We start from the raw sequence: 17990 nt of genomic DNA on the forward strand, positions 1-17990 counted from the left end.
AGCTCAGTACCGGGCTGGCAATTCCATGCAATGTCTCTGCCACAAACTCTAACCTGGGGCACTTTACAGAGCTTGACCATAATCAGCCAAGGAGAGGGAAATGGAGAGGCCAGGAGCACTGGCAGGCTCTTTTCAGGCGGGATTGGAGAGAAGGTGGAGAGTCCAGGCTTGGAGGATGGCGTTTAATAGGCAGAACTGCTTCTCTCCTGAGTGCTTCAGTCCTTCTCACCAGAGCGTTTTAATAGGCAAGAACATGGGGAGCAGCTGGAAAGTCTCATCTGCATCTTGTGCCTCTTCAGAGCCACCCAGGAAGGGAATGTCTGAGGAGAGCTATTTCCCTGGGCTGAGTTTATGGCCCACATCAGGGGAGGCCCAGATGAGGGGGCTACATTGGTAGCCTGCTAGGAGGCTAAGGGCTGCCTGTGATTTGGCCAAATGGAGGAAGTGGCAATTGCCCTCCTCTTTTAACACTGGGGGAGTGGTCTGGGGAGACTATGGAGGAGCACTGAATTCTGGGACAGGTGGTCCCGATGGGCCACACTCATATAGTCTGTCTAGACCCTACGTATTGCAACTTCATGGGTTTCATGTGGTCATGCTCTGGCCATGCCTGGTCCACATGATCAAATGTTTGTGGGACAGGACCCACAGGAGAGGTTAAGGGGACTGGGCAGGAGGGGAGAGTTCCATTTGTCATATCTACTCTAATGTTAGGAAGAGGGGAGAGTTCTCAGCAGTGCAAGGATTCAATAAGGGGTGATGAACCGAAGGATCATAAACTGGAAAGAACAAATTATAATGAAAAATGACATTTGTCAATATAGGAGGGTGGGGGGATGGGATCACCATTAGGCTATTCTGGGCCAGACTAGATGGGGGACTAGAGGAGGCCACATGCTGGGGACCTGGTTGACCTTAATATCAGTGTGAAATCACTGCTCCAAGGAGCTATTTATCTCTTGGGAGTAAGGGGAGGGGATTGATGCTCATGTTATCTTGTTAAATCAGCCCTTGATTGGCTGTCAGGCAGTTTCAGACAGCAGTTTAAGGCCTTGATCCTAATTAGCGGATCAAGCCCCAGCTACACCGAAGACTGAATTTCCATCTATGAACTGTTGAGGCAGCTGGGCTCTTCTGGGATAATGCAGGTCACAAAGCTCAGGCCAAAGTGCATGAGAGCTGGGGCCAATGTACTCTGACACGGAGATCCGGCTATGGAACAATCTTCCAGAGCAGGGCAGGTGAACCCAGATTCTGACCATCTTTAGGAACCATTGCAAAACCTTCCTCTTTGAAAAAGCCTTTTTGCCCTAGCAAGAATGGCAATCACTGCAACACCCTCCTCCACAGAGTGCCCCCACCCTCCAAAAATACCCCCACAAACAACCACAACCCCTCCCCAAAGCAGAGTTTTATCCCATGAAGGGAAAAGACACAGAGCTTCCAGGAAGTCCCCTAAAGGCTTTGCTCTTGCTATTGATTTTATCAGATGCTACAGTGATGGGCAGCAGGATAAAGCCCTCAGCCAGAAAGATAGCCCAGGCCAGGCCGCTGTAGGGAAATAGGTTCGGGCTGACATCCTGCTGTGAGGAATGGTGCTAAATTTTCACTGGTGCACACACAAGATTCCACAGAAGTGGGGCCTTCAGAGGTGCCCCCAGAAATGTTTCCCATGTCGTCAATCCCTGTGGAGCCATCCCTGCTGAAGCCGCTGGTCCCAGTTCCTTACCAACGCCATGCTCAGCCCTTGCCTTCCAGCTCAGCCAGTCCAGGTGCAGCATCACTCCACATCCCTGAGAGGGGACATGGGCTGCTGGAAGTGGGGTGAGGCCAGGCAGGCCCCCAGGGGGAATTCCTGGCACAGGAGCCAGCCCCCTGGCAGCAGCAAGGAGGAACAGCGCTAGCCGGCCCACTATTCATTCAGATTTGGCCCTATGATGGCGGGGTTGCGAGGCCAAACCTGAGCAGAGCTGCCACCCCCCCACCCCCGTACACAGAGTCACAACCCCACTCCCTCAATTTTGACCCCCCGGCTCCTCCATCATGACAGAGGACCAGTGGGGCCAAACCAGAGTGGGCACAGTGGGGTGGCCAGTGCTGCCTCTCCATGCCGCTGCCAATGGTACACGCTGCATAATGTGCATATGGCTGCGGGGGTCACTGGGCTCACCCAGGTCTCGCAGGAAGATTAAGATGGCAGGAACACCTCTACAGAGCAGTGCAACTTCTTTGCCAGGGCCCATTCGCCAAGGCAGCAGCTGTGAGTCACACTTCGGTCTGTCCGTGCTGAGAAGTCCTGATGAGGCATTTCCCGGGAGGCTGGCTGGGGGCTGTGAAAACGGGGATCTTCTTAGAGATCGGCAGGGTTCATCCACCAATCCCGAGCATTCCAAATGCTTTTCTTGTCGCTATGACACTAAACTGGGTGTGAGCTCTTTGGGGAAGGGACCGTCTCTCACTATGTGTTGATGATCTCAGCTGAGGCCTGTACTGTAATACAAATGATAATAAGATTTAATGGTTATGGTGGGTGCTTCAAAATACCACTGGGCGAACTCTAGGGACATATGGGGCTCACTATAGGGGCAATATTCGGGAACCGTGTATAATGTATTGCAAACAGCGTGCCCATTGGCATATCAGTCCGGTGTTTGAGGCGAGGGGGAGGAGGGGAAAGATCTGTCTGGCATCTCTCCCTTATTTCCAATGCACACTGGGGCAAGGGAATGGCCCAGGTACAGAGCTGATCTCTGTGCCAATTTATGGATGCACCAGCATGAACGAAAGGCCTGCGGTTTGGGCTGTCGATGGGAATCTCGGCGTCTCCTGGGCTGTACTGATCTGCGTGGGAGCAAAGTGTTGCACAGGAAATGGGATCCCTTCAGGAGAGTCTGATCCCTGTATCTGCTCCCCCTTCCAGCTCGCCATCCTCCTGCCCCAGCAGCAGCTGCCAGCCTCGGGGCTGCAGGCTCATTCAACAGATTTTATGAATAAAACTAGGCTATGTGTCTGCCTTTTATTTTATAGTCACATGGACTCAGCCAGAGGCAGGCATACACTCGGGGAGTCACATACCAACAGATACAGGCACTCGGGCCCAAATAGGGACCCAGACACAGGGGATCAGACAGAGAGTGTCTCTATCTCTGGTGCACGCACACACACATACACACACACAGGAGATCAGATAGTGTCTCTGATGGTCTGTCTGTGGTGTATACACACACACACACACACACACACACATACAGGGGATCAGACAGACAGTGTCTCTCTCTCATGTGTACACACACACACAGAGGGACCCACACACAGGGGATCAAACAGTGTCTCTATCTCTGGTGTGTACACACACACAAATCCACACACGGGGATCAGACAGAGAGTGTCTCTCTCTATATATATGGTGCGCGCGCGCACACACACACACACACGGAATCAGACAGTGTCTCTATTTCTCGTGTGTACACACACACACAGGGGATCAGATAGTGTCTCTGTATTTCTGGTGTGTATACACACACACACACAGGGACCCACACACAGGGGATTAAAGTGTCTTTCTCATGTGCACACACACATACACGGGGATCAGGCAGTGTCTCTCTATCTCTGGTGTGTATACACACACGCACGGGGGGGGGATCAGGCAGTGTCTCTCTATCTTTGGTGTGTACACACACACACACACAGGGGATCAGACAGTGTCTCTCTATTTCTCATGTGTACACACACACACAGGGGATCAGATAGTGTCTCTGTATTTCTGGTGTGTATACACACACACACACAGGGACCCACACACAGGGGATTAGAGTGTCTTTCTCATGTGCACACACACACACACGGGGATCAGGCAGTGTCTCTCTATCTCTGGTGTGTATACACACACACGGGGGGGGATCAGGCAGTGTCTCTCTATCTTTGGTGTGTACACACACACACACAGGGGATCAGACAGTGTCTCTCTATCTCTCATGTGCACACACACACACACACACACGGAATCAGACAGTGTCTCTATTTCTCATGTGTACACACACACACAGGGGATCAGATAGTGTCTCTGTATTTCTGGTGTGTATACACACACACACACACACAGGGGATCAGATAGTGTCTCTGTATTTCTGGTGTGTATACACACACACACACAGGGACCCACACACAGGGGATTAGAGTGTCTTTCTCATGTGCACACACACACACACGGGGGATCAGGCAGTGTCTCTCTATCTCTGGTGTGCACACACACACACACAAACGCTCAGCCCCATTTCACAGCTCGGGGTCCCCAGGGCGCTCCTGACCCCGAGGGCTGGCGGTGCAATTGCCCCCGCTCCAGCCCCTCTCCCAGCCCGGCTGCAGGTATTTCGCCTCCCGGAGCCGCGGCGGGATCTCGCCCTGCAGCCGGGGCGGCGGCGCGTGGAGGAGCTGCCCGTGGTGCTGAATATTAATGCGGCCCGTTTGCGCCAAAGGTGGATTCTCAGCAAAGCCGCAGCCGCCTCGCGGGGAGCTGGGGGGAGGGGAGGAGCCTCTCCGCAGATCATTGAGAAAACGCTTTAGCGTCGCCCCCTCCCCCCTGCCCTGGGCCCGTCAATTGCCCCCGACACGCGCCATAACAAGACCCCTTGTCCCGTCCCCCCCGACCCAGGGACCCGTCCTAATAACCCCTAGTTCACTCCCTTTCCTGCTGGCTTGGGGCACATCCCTTAGCGCCCTTACACAGCTCACTCTACGTCCAGGTGATGCAGATGTGCATTCTCCTTCCCCAGAGGTGGCAGGCGCAGGAAAAGATGAATGAGGCGTTTGCAAGGGACTCATTCAGAAGGAACTGGGCTGGAGGCAAACATGAGTCCCTACCTCCCCACTCTCCCGCGTCTCCCAGGAATCAGCCCTGGTGAATGGCAATGACTCCTCCTTGCCTGGCCTGTGCTGGGACCTTCCGCTGTGGGGACAGCCAGTGACATTAAAGTCCCAGTGACTAAACAGGGGAACTTTCAGACTAACACGGCTCTCAGACTAACACGGCTACCCCTCTGATACTAAACAGGGGGACTCTCCGATGGTGGCACTTGAGCAGAACCGAGACAAAATGGTGCGTGAGTAAGTAGTGGCTAGCCCTTGATTTGCGAGTTTCATCACATGCTCTGGCCCTCTTCCAGGGGGACAGGTAAAGGGGTCGGAGTGACCTTCACGAGGGGGCAGGAGTCATGCCACTGGAATCAGGGCTTCTTTGAGAGGGCTCTGTGCTGCACAGTGGGATCTTGTGAAGGGATTTGAATCTAGGCTCCTATGGCCTCATCACTGTGGCATCTGGACTCCCAAACATTAACAAACTCAGCCTCCCAACATCCCCGTGAGATGTACGGAGACCGATTTAACTAGTAGATTCAGGTTGAGAGCCTTCTCTATCTGGCCATTTTATCTATCTATTTGGCCACCAAAGCATCTGTCTGTTCCAGCCTGTCTGGCTTCTTATACCAAGCCCATCACCATGGTATCTGGGCACCTAACAAGATTACGTCAATATGACAGGTAGCCTGACCCTAGCCTGTCTCTTGGCTTTTCTTTCCACCGTGGCGTTGTCTGGTTTTAATACTATTGTTAATATCGTTTTGTACCTTGTTGCTATTGTGGGAAAGCCAAGGCAAAGAAGTGGGTGTTGCATTGCATCCGGAAAGGGTGAAGGTCTGTGGTCAAGCATGAGAGGGCAACCGGCCCTGGGTCAGTTGCTGAGAAAAGCTGTGCCCATTCACCTGGCACTGTCACTCTGCTCAGAGGCTGTCCCATTGGCCAGGTGGGGGGCAGCTGCTGTGTTGATGGAGGGAAAGGTGGTTTCTGCGTAGCCTGTTGCCAGCCCATTGTGGGCTTTGAAGACTAAAACCAGGACCTTTAACTGAATCCCTGTGCCCCTAACATCAGGGCGATATGTTCACACCAGCCTGTGAAATGTAGAAGGTGGGCTGTTGCCGGCAGTACCAACTGGGGCTGTATCCAGGCCTGCATTGCAATTGGTGAGCTTGGAGCAGACAAACACCTGTATTTCCATGGTCAGTCTTCACTGCTCCAGCAAGGGTGCGTACACAGAAGAAAGCATGGAGAGACACTGTTGCTGTGGGGTACCCAGGGCCAGTGTAACCACTAGGTGAACTAGGCGGCCGCCTAGGGCGCCAAGATTTGGGGGCGCCAAAAAGCGGTGTCCGGCAACACGGGAGTCAACTGAGCGGGGAAGGGTGGGGAGTGAGGCCTCTATGACAAACCCACCCCCCGCAGCGAGGGGCACCGCGCAGGACGGTCATTGGGAGCCTGCGGCGGAGGAAGGAGGAGAGCCGGCCGGGCGCAACGACCAACTCAGCCAAGGGACGGAGCTGTTGGGGGAGGCAGGATGCAGTTCTGAGCTCAGGTGAGCTTCGCCCTCCAATGCGCCGTGCCTGGGGCCGGGCGCAGCCACCTCCTGGGGCGAGGGAAAGTGAAACTAAACCCCGCAGTGCGACGGAGGGGAAAGGGCTGGCACAGGTGCCGCTTCCAAACACCGACACCCCCCCTCCGGTGGCACTGTGCCAATGCGGGGAGCCGGCCCTGATCCCCAGGGAGATCCTCACCTGCTCCCTGGGAAAGCCAGGCTCTGCCCTCCTTGCCCATGGGTCCCCCCCGGAGGGCAAAGTACTCAGAACCTGGGAACGTTTAGAGACCCTGTGTGATGATGCGGTTCTGGTGGAACCCAACTGAGAGTGCCAACTCAGGACAAATTGCTCAAACAGGGCAGTTACAGCCCAAGGCTGGGGTTTTTTCCACCTCTAAGGCAAACCAAACCAGCCAGACTAAGAGGATTTCGGTCTCACCCCACTGGCTAACCGCAAGTCTCACAAGCAAGCTCCTTAGACACTCCAGTTTCCCAGTATTACCACCAGTGCCACTCGTTATGGGGAAAAATGGTTATGAAAACCAATACCCAAGTAAAAGAAAAGGGTTCTCCTGATCCCAAAGGACCAAGCCCCAGACCCAGGTCAATATACAAATCAGATCTTACCCACAAATCACGCTGTTGCCAATCCTTTAGAATCTAAAATCTAAAGGTTTATTCATAAAAGGAAAAAGATAGAGATGAGAGTTAGAATTGGTTAAATGGAATCAATTACATACAGTAATGGCAAAGTTCTTGGTTCAGGCTTGCAGCAGCGATAGAATAAACTGCAGGTTCAAATCAAGTCTCTGGAATACATCCCCCGCTGGGATGGGTCCTCAGTCCTTTGTTCAAAGCTTCAACTTGTAGCAAAGTTCTTCCAGAGGTAAGAAGCCGGATTGAAGACAAAATGGAGATGAGGCATCAGCCTTATATAGTCTTTTCCAGGTGTAAGAACACCTTTGTTCTTACTGTGGAAAATTACAGCAAAATGGAGCCTGGAGTCACATGGGCCAGTCCCTGCATACTTTGCTGAGTCTGAAGGCATATTTGCCTTCTCTCAATGGGTCCATTGTATAGCTGATGGTCCTTAATGGGCCATCAAGCAGGCTAGGCAGAGCTAATCCCAGCTTGTCTGGGATGTCACCCAGAAGCATAGCATAAGTTTGCCATACAGACAGTATAGAGCCCATATTCATAACTTCAACTACAAAACTGATACACACATATAGACAGCATAATCATAACCAGTAAACCATAACCTTGTCTTAGACACCCCATTTGACCCCCTTTATACAACATTTGGGTGCCACTACAGGACCTTGGTTGCAACAATGATCTATATGGTCCCAGTTTATGTCAATAACGTCACACCCTGCGAGCTGGGGGCATTCTCAGCCTCCGCCTTGCTCATCCGTTCTCCCGGGCCAGAAGGGACCGTTGTGATCATCTCCTCTGACCCCCTTGTATTAATTCTAATGAACAATGCCACATTATGCAGTATTAATTTTTGAAAGTTTATAATACGCGATGCTCTGGGGGAAGGGGAGGGGGAAGGAGGGCGCAAGGTGGAAGTTTCGCCTAGGGCGCAAAATATCCTTGCACCGGCCAGTATCAGGGGGGAGCCCACTTTGATGGTGGAGCAGCGCAGCAGATCCCCTTATTGTGGATGATGAAATGGTGTCAGCTAGTTCTTACAATGGTGCCATCTTCCCACCAGCCTCAATGTGCCTGAGAATGTGTCTCAGGCAAGCCTCTCTTGCCTGAGAAATGATCCACTGGGATCACTGCATTTGTTACCTTCCACGGTTGATTTATTCCAATTCTCCAATGTCTCTCTCTGGATGGTCTCTTCCATTCCACCACTTGAGGCTACTCTTAGGACAAATCAGTTTCCTGACAATTGCTTATCCAGCACCTGAGAACTTTTCCTGGGCAGGCCAACATGATAGATCATTAGGATGTTAGGAGCTTAGGTCCCTTGCCAGTCACTTTGTCTTTTATCAGTCACTATTAATATTATACTCTTTACTAGGTTTGTCTGTTTCACCTTGTTACATATTTATCTATCTGTGTGCTGGATGGTGTGTGTCTCCTGAGTCACTGGAACGCTGGGATATTCAGCATCAGTCAATTTCTGGTTGTGGTTATCTCAGGAGAAAAATGTATTAAAAATGGTTTGAGTGATGGGGTCTCTACCCCTTCTCTGGCTGGATCGATCTTGCTGGCAGGAAGGTTGGCCTGAGATTAAAACAGCTGTTCACCTTCCTCATTATGTCTAATTACTCCTTGTTCCATCCTCTTGTACCACCCAAAAACTATTCCTCTCTCTTTCTGGTGTTTACACCTGTCTGACTTATTCATAAGCTGTCATCTCTTAGCCAAGCTATTCATACAGACAAAGAGCACATCCACTGTCACATTAAGGAGACGTTTCAGAGTAGCAGCCGTGTTAGTCTGTATCCGCAAAAAGAACAGGAGTACTTGTGCACCTTAGAGACTAACAAATTTATTTGAGCATAAGCTTTCGTGGGCTACAGCCTACTTCATCGGATGCATGCAGTGGAAAATACAGTAGGAAGATATATATATACACAGAGAACATGAAACAATGGGTGTTACCATGCACACTCTAACGAGAGGTTTCAGAGTAGCAGCCATGTTAGTCTGTATCCGCAAAAAGAACAGGAGTACTTGTGGCACCTTAGAGACTAACAAATTTATTAGAGCATAAGCTTTCGCGGGCTACAACCCACTTCTTCGGATGCATATCAAACGAGAGTGATCAGTTAAGGTGAGCTATTACCAGCAGGAGAGAAAAAAAACTTTTTGTAGTGGTAATCAAAATGGTTCATTTGCAGCAGTTGACAAGAAGGTGTGAGGAACAGGGGTGGGGGGCGGGAAATAAACATGGGGAAATAGTTTTACTTTGTGTAATGACCCATCCACTCCCAGTCTTTATTCAAGCCTAATTTAATGGTGTCCATTTTGCAAATTAATTCCAATTCAGCAGTCTCTCGTTGGAGTCTGTTTTTAAGGAGAAGGTTTGTTTTTTTATAAACCTTCTGCTTTAGGGCATAACCCAGCATCTAAAGTTAGGAAGAAACTTCCCTTTGGGGTTGGGATATTCAACAATTGTCCTTTGTGGGGACTCTTATGCCCTTCTCAAAAGCATCGAGTAGAGACCCTCGCTATGGGCCTCTATCAGAGACAGAATATTGAGCTAGATGGGCCACTGGGCTGACCACTCTGGCATTTCCAAGGCTCTTACAAAGAGCAGGGACATGCTGGTGACAAGGTTAGATGTTAAAGAAACCAGCGATTCTAGTGTGACAAGGTGATCCATGGAACCATTCTCCATTGTGATATACATTCCCAGTGGAGATCTGTCAGCCTGTTCCGTTCTGATGAGCCAAGCCGCCAGGTCCAGTCCTGGGCCACACCCCCAGGAGGTGCAGAACACACAGAGCAAAGGGAGGAGAGGTGAAGGTGGATTGAGGCCACAGATTCTGGGCTGCTGCAGGAGCTGAAATAGGCCCTGTTGTAAGTTAGAGCAGCTCTTGGATGTTCTGACTTATGGCAGCCTGTCCTGTGTTGTTCATGGGCTGCAGTCTGGCCCAGAACCCCTGCAGTGCCATACGCTATGAGCCTGCCCCCTCCTGCCCTGATCTTCCATGCCAGCCCCTCCCCGGTTCACCCTCTGCGCCAAAGCTTGCCAGGGGAGCAGTGGGAGGCCACATGCCTTTGCTGGGGGAATTCTGCCCTGGTCAGCGGCAGCACATTAATGTCCCCATGTGTCACTGGAGCGGTGTACAGGGACCAGAGTGGGGGACAGAACCTGCCTCTACTGAAATACACTCAATATTCCACTGGTTGGTGAACCCCCCACGGTACAAATGACCTTCTAAATGAAACCACAGCCATTGTGTGAAATTAAATGTATGAAGCTACAGATTCCTTCCCAGCCACATACCCAGACTCAAGTTAGTGTGAAGGGTGGGTCATTGGGCAGGTAAGAACAACTGGGGAGGCTGGGAAGCTGCCAAAGCATCAAGATCATGATACAAATGAAAGGTGATCCAGAGGCCCAGCGAGAATCTCTGCTCCATCCTGCACCTCCCTAGGGACACATCACAACACCCGTTTAGGGCAGGGAAGTGCCATTTTCCAGCTGGGGAACTAAGACACACAGAGACTAAATGACTGGTCCAAGGTCACACAAGAAGCCTGTAACAGAGCAAGGAGCTGAACCCACGGCACCATCTTTCCTCTCTTATTAACAGGCCCTGTGATGTGCAAGACCAAGTCTCACCACTAACTTGGAAGTTTTTTTAAACAAAAATCACAGCTGTGAGGCTGGCTTTCTAGTCTATCATGCAGCTATTCGCTCAGCCTTGTAGCCTACACAGACTCAGAGCTGGAGCCCAGGGCCATGAGGTGGAAAGGGAACTGTCCCTAGAACCCTCTTCCTTTCTTGCACCCGGGACCCCAATGACGTGGTATCTCAGCCTGTTTCATACACCCCTCCTGGGGACAGGGCCCTGCCCCACGCAGGGTGGATTGGACAAGAGGAGATCAACATCTCTCTATTCACAAAAATAACCCTGACCAAGGATGGAGGGATGTGTTCTGCCGCTCTCTGGGTAAAAAATCACTTCTCTTAGTAAGATTCAGTATGATACAGACTAGTCAAGGGCAATATAGAAGGGTCTAAGCAACAGCCTGCATGTGGGGCTGGCCGTGGGGGCAGAAGAGGCTGTCCCATCAGCTGAGCCTGCTTGAACTCCGTCTGAGGCAGGCCCCAGAGCCTTGAGGAGTGCACCCTGCGTGGCTGCTTAAACCTCAGTGATTCTCAACCTTTGCTATACCAGGACCCCTCTCCCAAGGAATCTAGCTGAAACCCTCCTCCCAGTGAGCAATATGGGGAGGACCGGGCGGCTGAAGACCCAGGACACGGGTTGAGACCCCCTGTTCTCCTCACTTTAGCAGGACACAGCATGAGCTTCCTCCCACTAGGAAGCAGAGAGATCCATTCGGGGCTGTAAGGCCATTGCAGTCCCAGAGCACAGAGCAGGAATGATTCATCAGCACATCTGCAAATTCAAAGCCAGCCCAGCGGGCTCTAGAAAGGATACAGGTTGCTCGGATCCTTCCAGCAAAGCTCTTCTTTGCCCCAGCAAACCCATTCTGGAGCTGTTGCCACACCAAAAAAAGTTAGCAGGGCAAACATCATGTCCCTAATAACACCTGAATCCCAACTGCATTATCCAGAGCGATACTGTTTATACCAGATGCAGGGTCTATAATCCGGGTTTAATGATCACAAGACCCTCCCTAAAGGGTTAGGCTCAATCTACTCTGAGTTCAGTCCTAAACAGCATACAAATTCTTTACACGGCGTTTGGATTTTCTGTGGGCAATGAGAGGGCGCGGGGCTCACGCACAACGTTTCTTCTTTGCAAACAGGCGCTGTACTTTGCAAGTGTGGGCTGCAGCTTTCAGGCGAGAGGAACAAACAAACAGTCAGCGCTCCACACAGGCCAGCTTCGTCACTCGCCTCTGACTGATGCATCAGCTGTCTAACACATCGCTACAGATCATCGCCACAATAAGACTGTCACAGCAAAACGCTATTGTACCTGCACATTCCCAGCAGCTCAGTGTGTCAGAAACGCCAAGCACTTCCTGATCTCCAGAGCTGGGCTGACCTTGGCCCCAAGGCCCAGATTTAAAGAGACAGGTGTAGAAATACCAAGCGCTGCCATTTTACCCAGCTTTGGGTTAGACAAAAACTTTAACAAGTTGGCTATGTTTATAGGGGAACGACATCACAATGGGAGTGATACATGCTGGGTCACACGGGGAGGAAGGCAGGAAAGTCAGCTACCTCTCCTGGCAACGTGCCAACCTCCTTTTCCCCACCCCCCCACCTGCAGCTTCTCTGAATTGCCAGGAGCTCAAGTCAGCTGTAGTGGAAGCTTTTGCACCAGAGCCAGCATTGTCAACCCCGAGCATTTGAAACTCAGGAGTCAGGGCCACAACGTCATGAGATTGGCTTATAAATCATAAGATTTAAAAGTAATAATGAGTGCGTGGTCTTTATATTTCCCATCCAGTTGAGCCTTTCAGGATCATGTTTCCAGCTTTTCTCTGCAACCAGAAGGACTAGAGGCATACATATTTTTGTAACAAAAGCTGAGGTTCCCATGACTCCTGGAGCTGGGGCTTTCAGACAAATGCCAAAGCTTGCGAAACTCACAACAAAATCATGGGAGTTGGTGACACTCTAAAGCTCATGTTGTAACAAAGACTGCAGCACAATGAAGGAACGTAGCCTCACAGCCCTCTCTGGGTTACAGCTCTCCAATTTCTCAGGCCTCCATGTGAACTCTCCTCCATGCCCTCCAAACTCCATATTTAAGTGCAGCTGTACAACCACTTGGGCAAATACCTACTTCATTGTTCAAATACCTGACTTCATTTCTGCTGCTGTTCCACAGCCATCACAGGGCAGATTTTCAGAGGGGTCAGCAAGCTGGGTGCTGAGCTCTGTGAAGACTCCAGCCATCGGTGGCACAATGGGAGGTGCTGAGCCCTTGAGGTGCAGTTCCTAAGTGTCTGCATTCTCATGCTCAGCAGAGGTCAGCATTCCCTGCCACGCGCCAGGCCTGCACCCTGCATCCGCCACTTGCTTCAGGGAATGCACTTTGCCTGCCAATGCCGCATGGAAGGTCAACTAGACAGCACAGAAAATACCATTTCCTTCCCTCGCTGTCTGTTCACTGCACTGAAACCAACCACTTCCTTACTGTTCTTTGGGTAATCCATGGTCTACAGATCCATGGTCCTTAGCCCAAAAGTACCAGATATTTGCATATTTCCCTCCCTTGCCTCTCTCTCTCTTCCTCACACATATACTGTTCAGCTGATAACTTGCAGCCCGCTGTCTGAGTCTTCTCACCAGCCCCCTTTGATAGCTGATCACTGTTTTTGACAAAGAAGATTTTTACTCCCAGAATTCCATCCAGCTTTCAGTCTGTTCACGGAGCACATTTCTGGGTGGGGGCAGCCAATCGGCCAGCTGTAATAAAGGATCCCCGAGACCTCAGGAGCTGGCAATGGTCTCCGCAGCTTTTCGTTCTTGGATGGACCCAGACTGGATTTCGTCTTGATGAACGTGTTTGTCACAGGGAAATACCCCATTGTAGATGGCTTGTGGACCCAGCATGGCGGGGAGAGGACCTCCCAGAGCAATTACCAGGTAGCACCTAAAGGTCAGAGCCAGGTTGGGCCTTATTGTTCTTGGGGCTGTACAAACACTTTACGTTAATTATATTTATTGTTATTATTATTTGTATGATTGTGACACATAGGATCCACTGTCACGGACTAGGACCCCGTTGTGCTAGGGGATGTACAAAGAGAACAAAAAGCCGGTCTCTTCCCCAGAGAGCTTACGATCTAAAAAAGACATGTTGTGCCAGATGGATAAGATACAAATGGCAGCTGAGTTAGGAGAAGGAAGGAAGACAGGTAACAGATCTAGGAGGCTGTGCACAATTCCTAGACTCAGATTATAAAACCATTAGTGACCACTGTGATCATCTAGTCTGACTTCCTGTCTAACACAGCCCATAGGCCTTCCATAGTCCATGCCAATCAGTAGCGGTGATCACTTGGATCGGTTCAGAATTGGAATAGAGTGGAAAATGTTGCCTGTTTTTTCACTTGTAAAACATTGGTATGTATCAGAAGTAATGAGCTTTGGTGAAAGAAGGTGTTGTGAAAGTGACGTGTCTGGCTGAGTGTGTATCTACACTGATACATGCAGGGGCACACACACACACACACAGATTCATACTGACCTCGGAGCTGCCATATAAGGCTACACACCTGGCAGGTTCTGATGTCATGATAACCATGGAAGCTGAATTCAAGAGTTTTCTTGATGTCATCAGAAAGCCCTCGCCCGATGCGTGCTGCCTCAGTCACTGTTGTGTGGCAATTGTGGTTCCAGTAGTTGATGCAGCACAAAAGATTTCCCAAAGACAACCTGTTATTATCCATTTATGAGGGGGAAAAAACAGCCCTTGTCCCAAGTCTTTCTGCTGTTAGTTTTATTCCCAGGCAGCCATCTCACAAAGCAGGGCCCAGATGCAACTGCAAAAAAAGCTTTTAAAGCATTGGTTTTAATTATTTTTATTCTTAAAATTATGAATAAAATGGGAGAGGGGGATGAAGATGTGGGAGAAAACATGATAGAAATTCCCCACCCACAGGTATCTTCCTATAAAGAGAGGAGACCCCAGCTAACAGAGTCTGACCTTTTAATAGCCTCGGGGGCACTCAGAAAAAGCAAGCACAATGCTAGGGTGCATAGGGGATTGGATAGCAAGTAGTATGGAAAATATCCTAGTGCTATTGTCAGCCTCCTCTGAGTTACTGTTCTGGTCATACAGATGGGGTGGTGCAGAGACAGGAAATGGAATGATTAGAGGCCTGGAAAAGCTTCCATAAGAGGAGAGATTGAAAAAATTGGAACTGTTTCATTTCGGGAGGAGATTAATAAGAGGGGACATGACAGAGAGACGGGAGTGGGAAGGTAAGTCAAGCACTCCTGCTCACCTCATCTGCTAATATAAGAGCAAGAGGATGGCCAGTGAAGCTGAAAGGCAACCAATAGAAAGCTGACTAAAGGAAATATTTCATTACACATTAACCTGTGGAACGCACTGCCACTGGATATCATTGAGGCCAAGAGCTTAGTAGAAGTCAAAAATGGATCAGACATTTTTATAGATCATGAGAACATTGATGGGATATTTTTAAAGAAGGGATATCAACCCTCCTGTGTGGGGACATAAACCAACCACTAAGTGATGGGGAATAGGAAGAAACTTCCCCTGTGGGCAGGCTAGAGCATAACTGATCACTAGGAGTTTCTCAGACCTTCCTCTGAAGCATCTGTGGCTGCGTACTGTCAGCGACCAGATATTGGACTAGCTGGACCATTGGTCTGATCTAGTCTCTTTCTATATGGATGGGACTCCTCATTAGCCAACCGGATGACCATTAGGTCTATAACACTCACTCTCTTCCCCCAACCCTCTCCCCTCATCCCCACAAACTATTCCCACCCCCGCCAGTTGCTGCCACCCCACACTCCTCCCCACGTGTGTGTATGAACGAATGTGCCTATGTGCATGTGTGTGTGCCCATGCAGGGTGTCTGCGTGGGGTTGCATGTGCCGCCACATTCCTGCGCGTGCGTACATGTGCTGCTGCATTAGCCCTTGTGGGCTTGGAAAGCAGGACACATCTCAGCATGGGCAATGGGCTGCTGCCTACTTTTTCAGGTGCTCCCGCAGCATTATAAATGCTCACATGAGGTTGATTCAGCCAGTTCAGAGCAGCTGTAACAATAATCTGTGCCCATGTGATCTTCTCACGGGTGCCCTTGACCTCCATCCTGTTGTTTGTCGCACTTACTTGTTGTGACTGATCTTCTAATAAAGATCTTCTATTAAAGATCTGTAAATTCTTTATGGCAGGACATATCTTCCCCTGGGTTTGTGCCGCACCCAGCACAATGGGGCCCCGATCCTGACCGCAGTCTCTGGGGACGACTGTCATATAAACAAACACAGACGAATGAACTCATGATGACCGGTCCAATAATAATTCACAACGATCCCTTCTACTATAGTACTTATCACCCTCTGCTTATGCCATCCTCTTGACACCTTTCTTTATCAACGCAGGCACCGTTTTGCCCCAGAGTCAGCATGCTGGCATCGCGTCTGACAGGCCCGTACTGTTTGTTTAACTGGGCCTTTGGGAAGCCATGGAAAGAAATTGGAAACCCTTCCAACCAGTGTAGTAACTAGAACCATTGATGGGCGACCAAGGTGTGTGATGCGCTCTGGAGACCGCACCATCAGCCAACCCCCTGGAGGCCATTTTAAACTTGTATTCGGTGCCCCCTGGCCAATTGGTCTGACGATATATGTTGGCCTGCCCTATATGCATTTTACCTGCTATATAAAGGTGGACGATATAAACATAGGTCTCAGTTCTACCCTCCGGTCCAGGAGCATAACTCTCATTAAATCATGCCTTTAGGGCGAAGGCACGGACCTGTACACTCCGTTCACATGGCACTGAGTATCTCATAGGCCCTTGTGCAGGGTTCCTGAATGGGGATCAGCTTCACCCTCGGTTTTCTATAGTTCCGCTGCTTTACCTCTAAACTGTCTACAGCTGTGCTGCGTGGACAGGCCCCGTTGTCCTTTGCATGGCAAAGAAGAGCTGTGAGCCCCTGGGAAAGAAAAAGCTCTGTGCATGCGCCATAGTCCAGGAGAAACCCCAGCACGGACATATGGACAAAGGACCGTCTTGAATATGAAACCCACAGTTAATGCCAAAGGCAGGAGGAGTTTGCAGAGACAAGGGCCTGCCATTACGCTGTGTGTGCTGGCCTGTGGCAGACGGGCTATGTGCCATGGTGAGAGGTGCCCGAGGAATAGAAAGAGTTGGGGTGAATTCCGCCAATAGCGGTGCTTCCCTTGGAATCAAACATGAGGTGCTCGTGGCACACACAGTTTACTCTCCTGTGGGCAATAACACTTTGGTCTAATTCTGATTGTTGGGCTGGGTGTAGGGGCGCCTGGGTGGTGTCTAGTGGCCTGTGGTCAAACGTGATGCTCTGGTGACCCCCTTCTGCCCTTACGTGACTCTCTTCACACAGGAAACACTCCTGGCCCCACCGTGAAATCTCTTTGATTCCCTTTCTCCTGCTTACGACAGTTTCATCCATCCAGGCAGGGAGCAGAAATGCCACGTATATGAGGCTTCCCGATCACACAGCCCAAGTGATCGATTATGAATCGGTGAATTATTTGCTGCTCTCTTCCCTTCTCTTGTCTGATACCCCATGCCTAGCGCTCTCTCATACCTCCACCCTCCTGCCCACAGCCCCCTCCCCCAGCTCTGACCTGCCTGTATCAGAGTTCCCGAAGGGTGAAATTCAACCCAGAGGACTCACCCATGGCCAGGGCCTTAAGAGCCACTTAAACCTCATGTTAAAGGCTTACACGGGGACTTAACTGATGCACCGACCCTTGGCATTCTGCCGGGGGGTGCATTTCACCCTTGAGGAAAGCTCTCCCCTGATGGACTCCGTCCCATATGTTATACCTCAGTCATCACAATAGCCTAGACTCGCTCTGTACTCCCAGAACTACTCATGTGTACATATCTCGGCCTGGTTTGCCATGCTCTTATACATAGGGCTTTGTAACCCATGCCTGTAGGGTCTGGATGACCCTCATTTCAGCACTATAAACGTCCAGCCCACCCAGGACGTGATTCTCCTCTCACTCGCATTGGTTTTGTACTGGGTTCAATGGAGCTACTCCTGACCGATATTGGTGTAACTGAGAGCCCCCGGCTTCTGCGGAGGATAGATTCCCATCTCTCGAAGGCATGCCATCATTCCATCAGTGCCCCTGTATGCGGCACGGACAACAGGCTAGTTGTGTTGTCCTCAGAGAACAGACACATTTCTGAGCAGCCATTTCTTGTTG

Source organism: Emys orbicularis, chromosome 9, assembly GCF_028017835.1.
Source record: "Emys orbicularis isolate rEmyOrb1 chromosome 9, rEmyOrb1.hap1, whole genome shotgun sequence".
Classification (NCBI taxonomy): Eukaryota; Metazoa; Chordata; order Testudines; family Emydidae; genus Emys; species Emys orbicularis.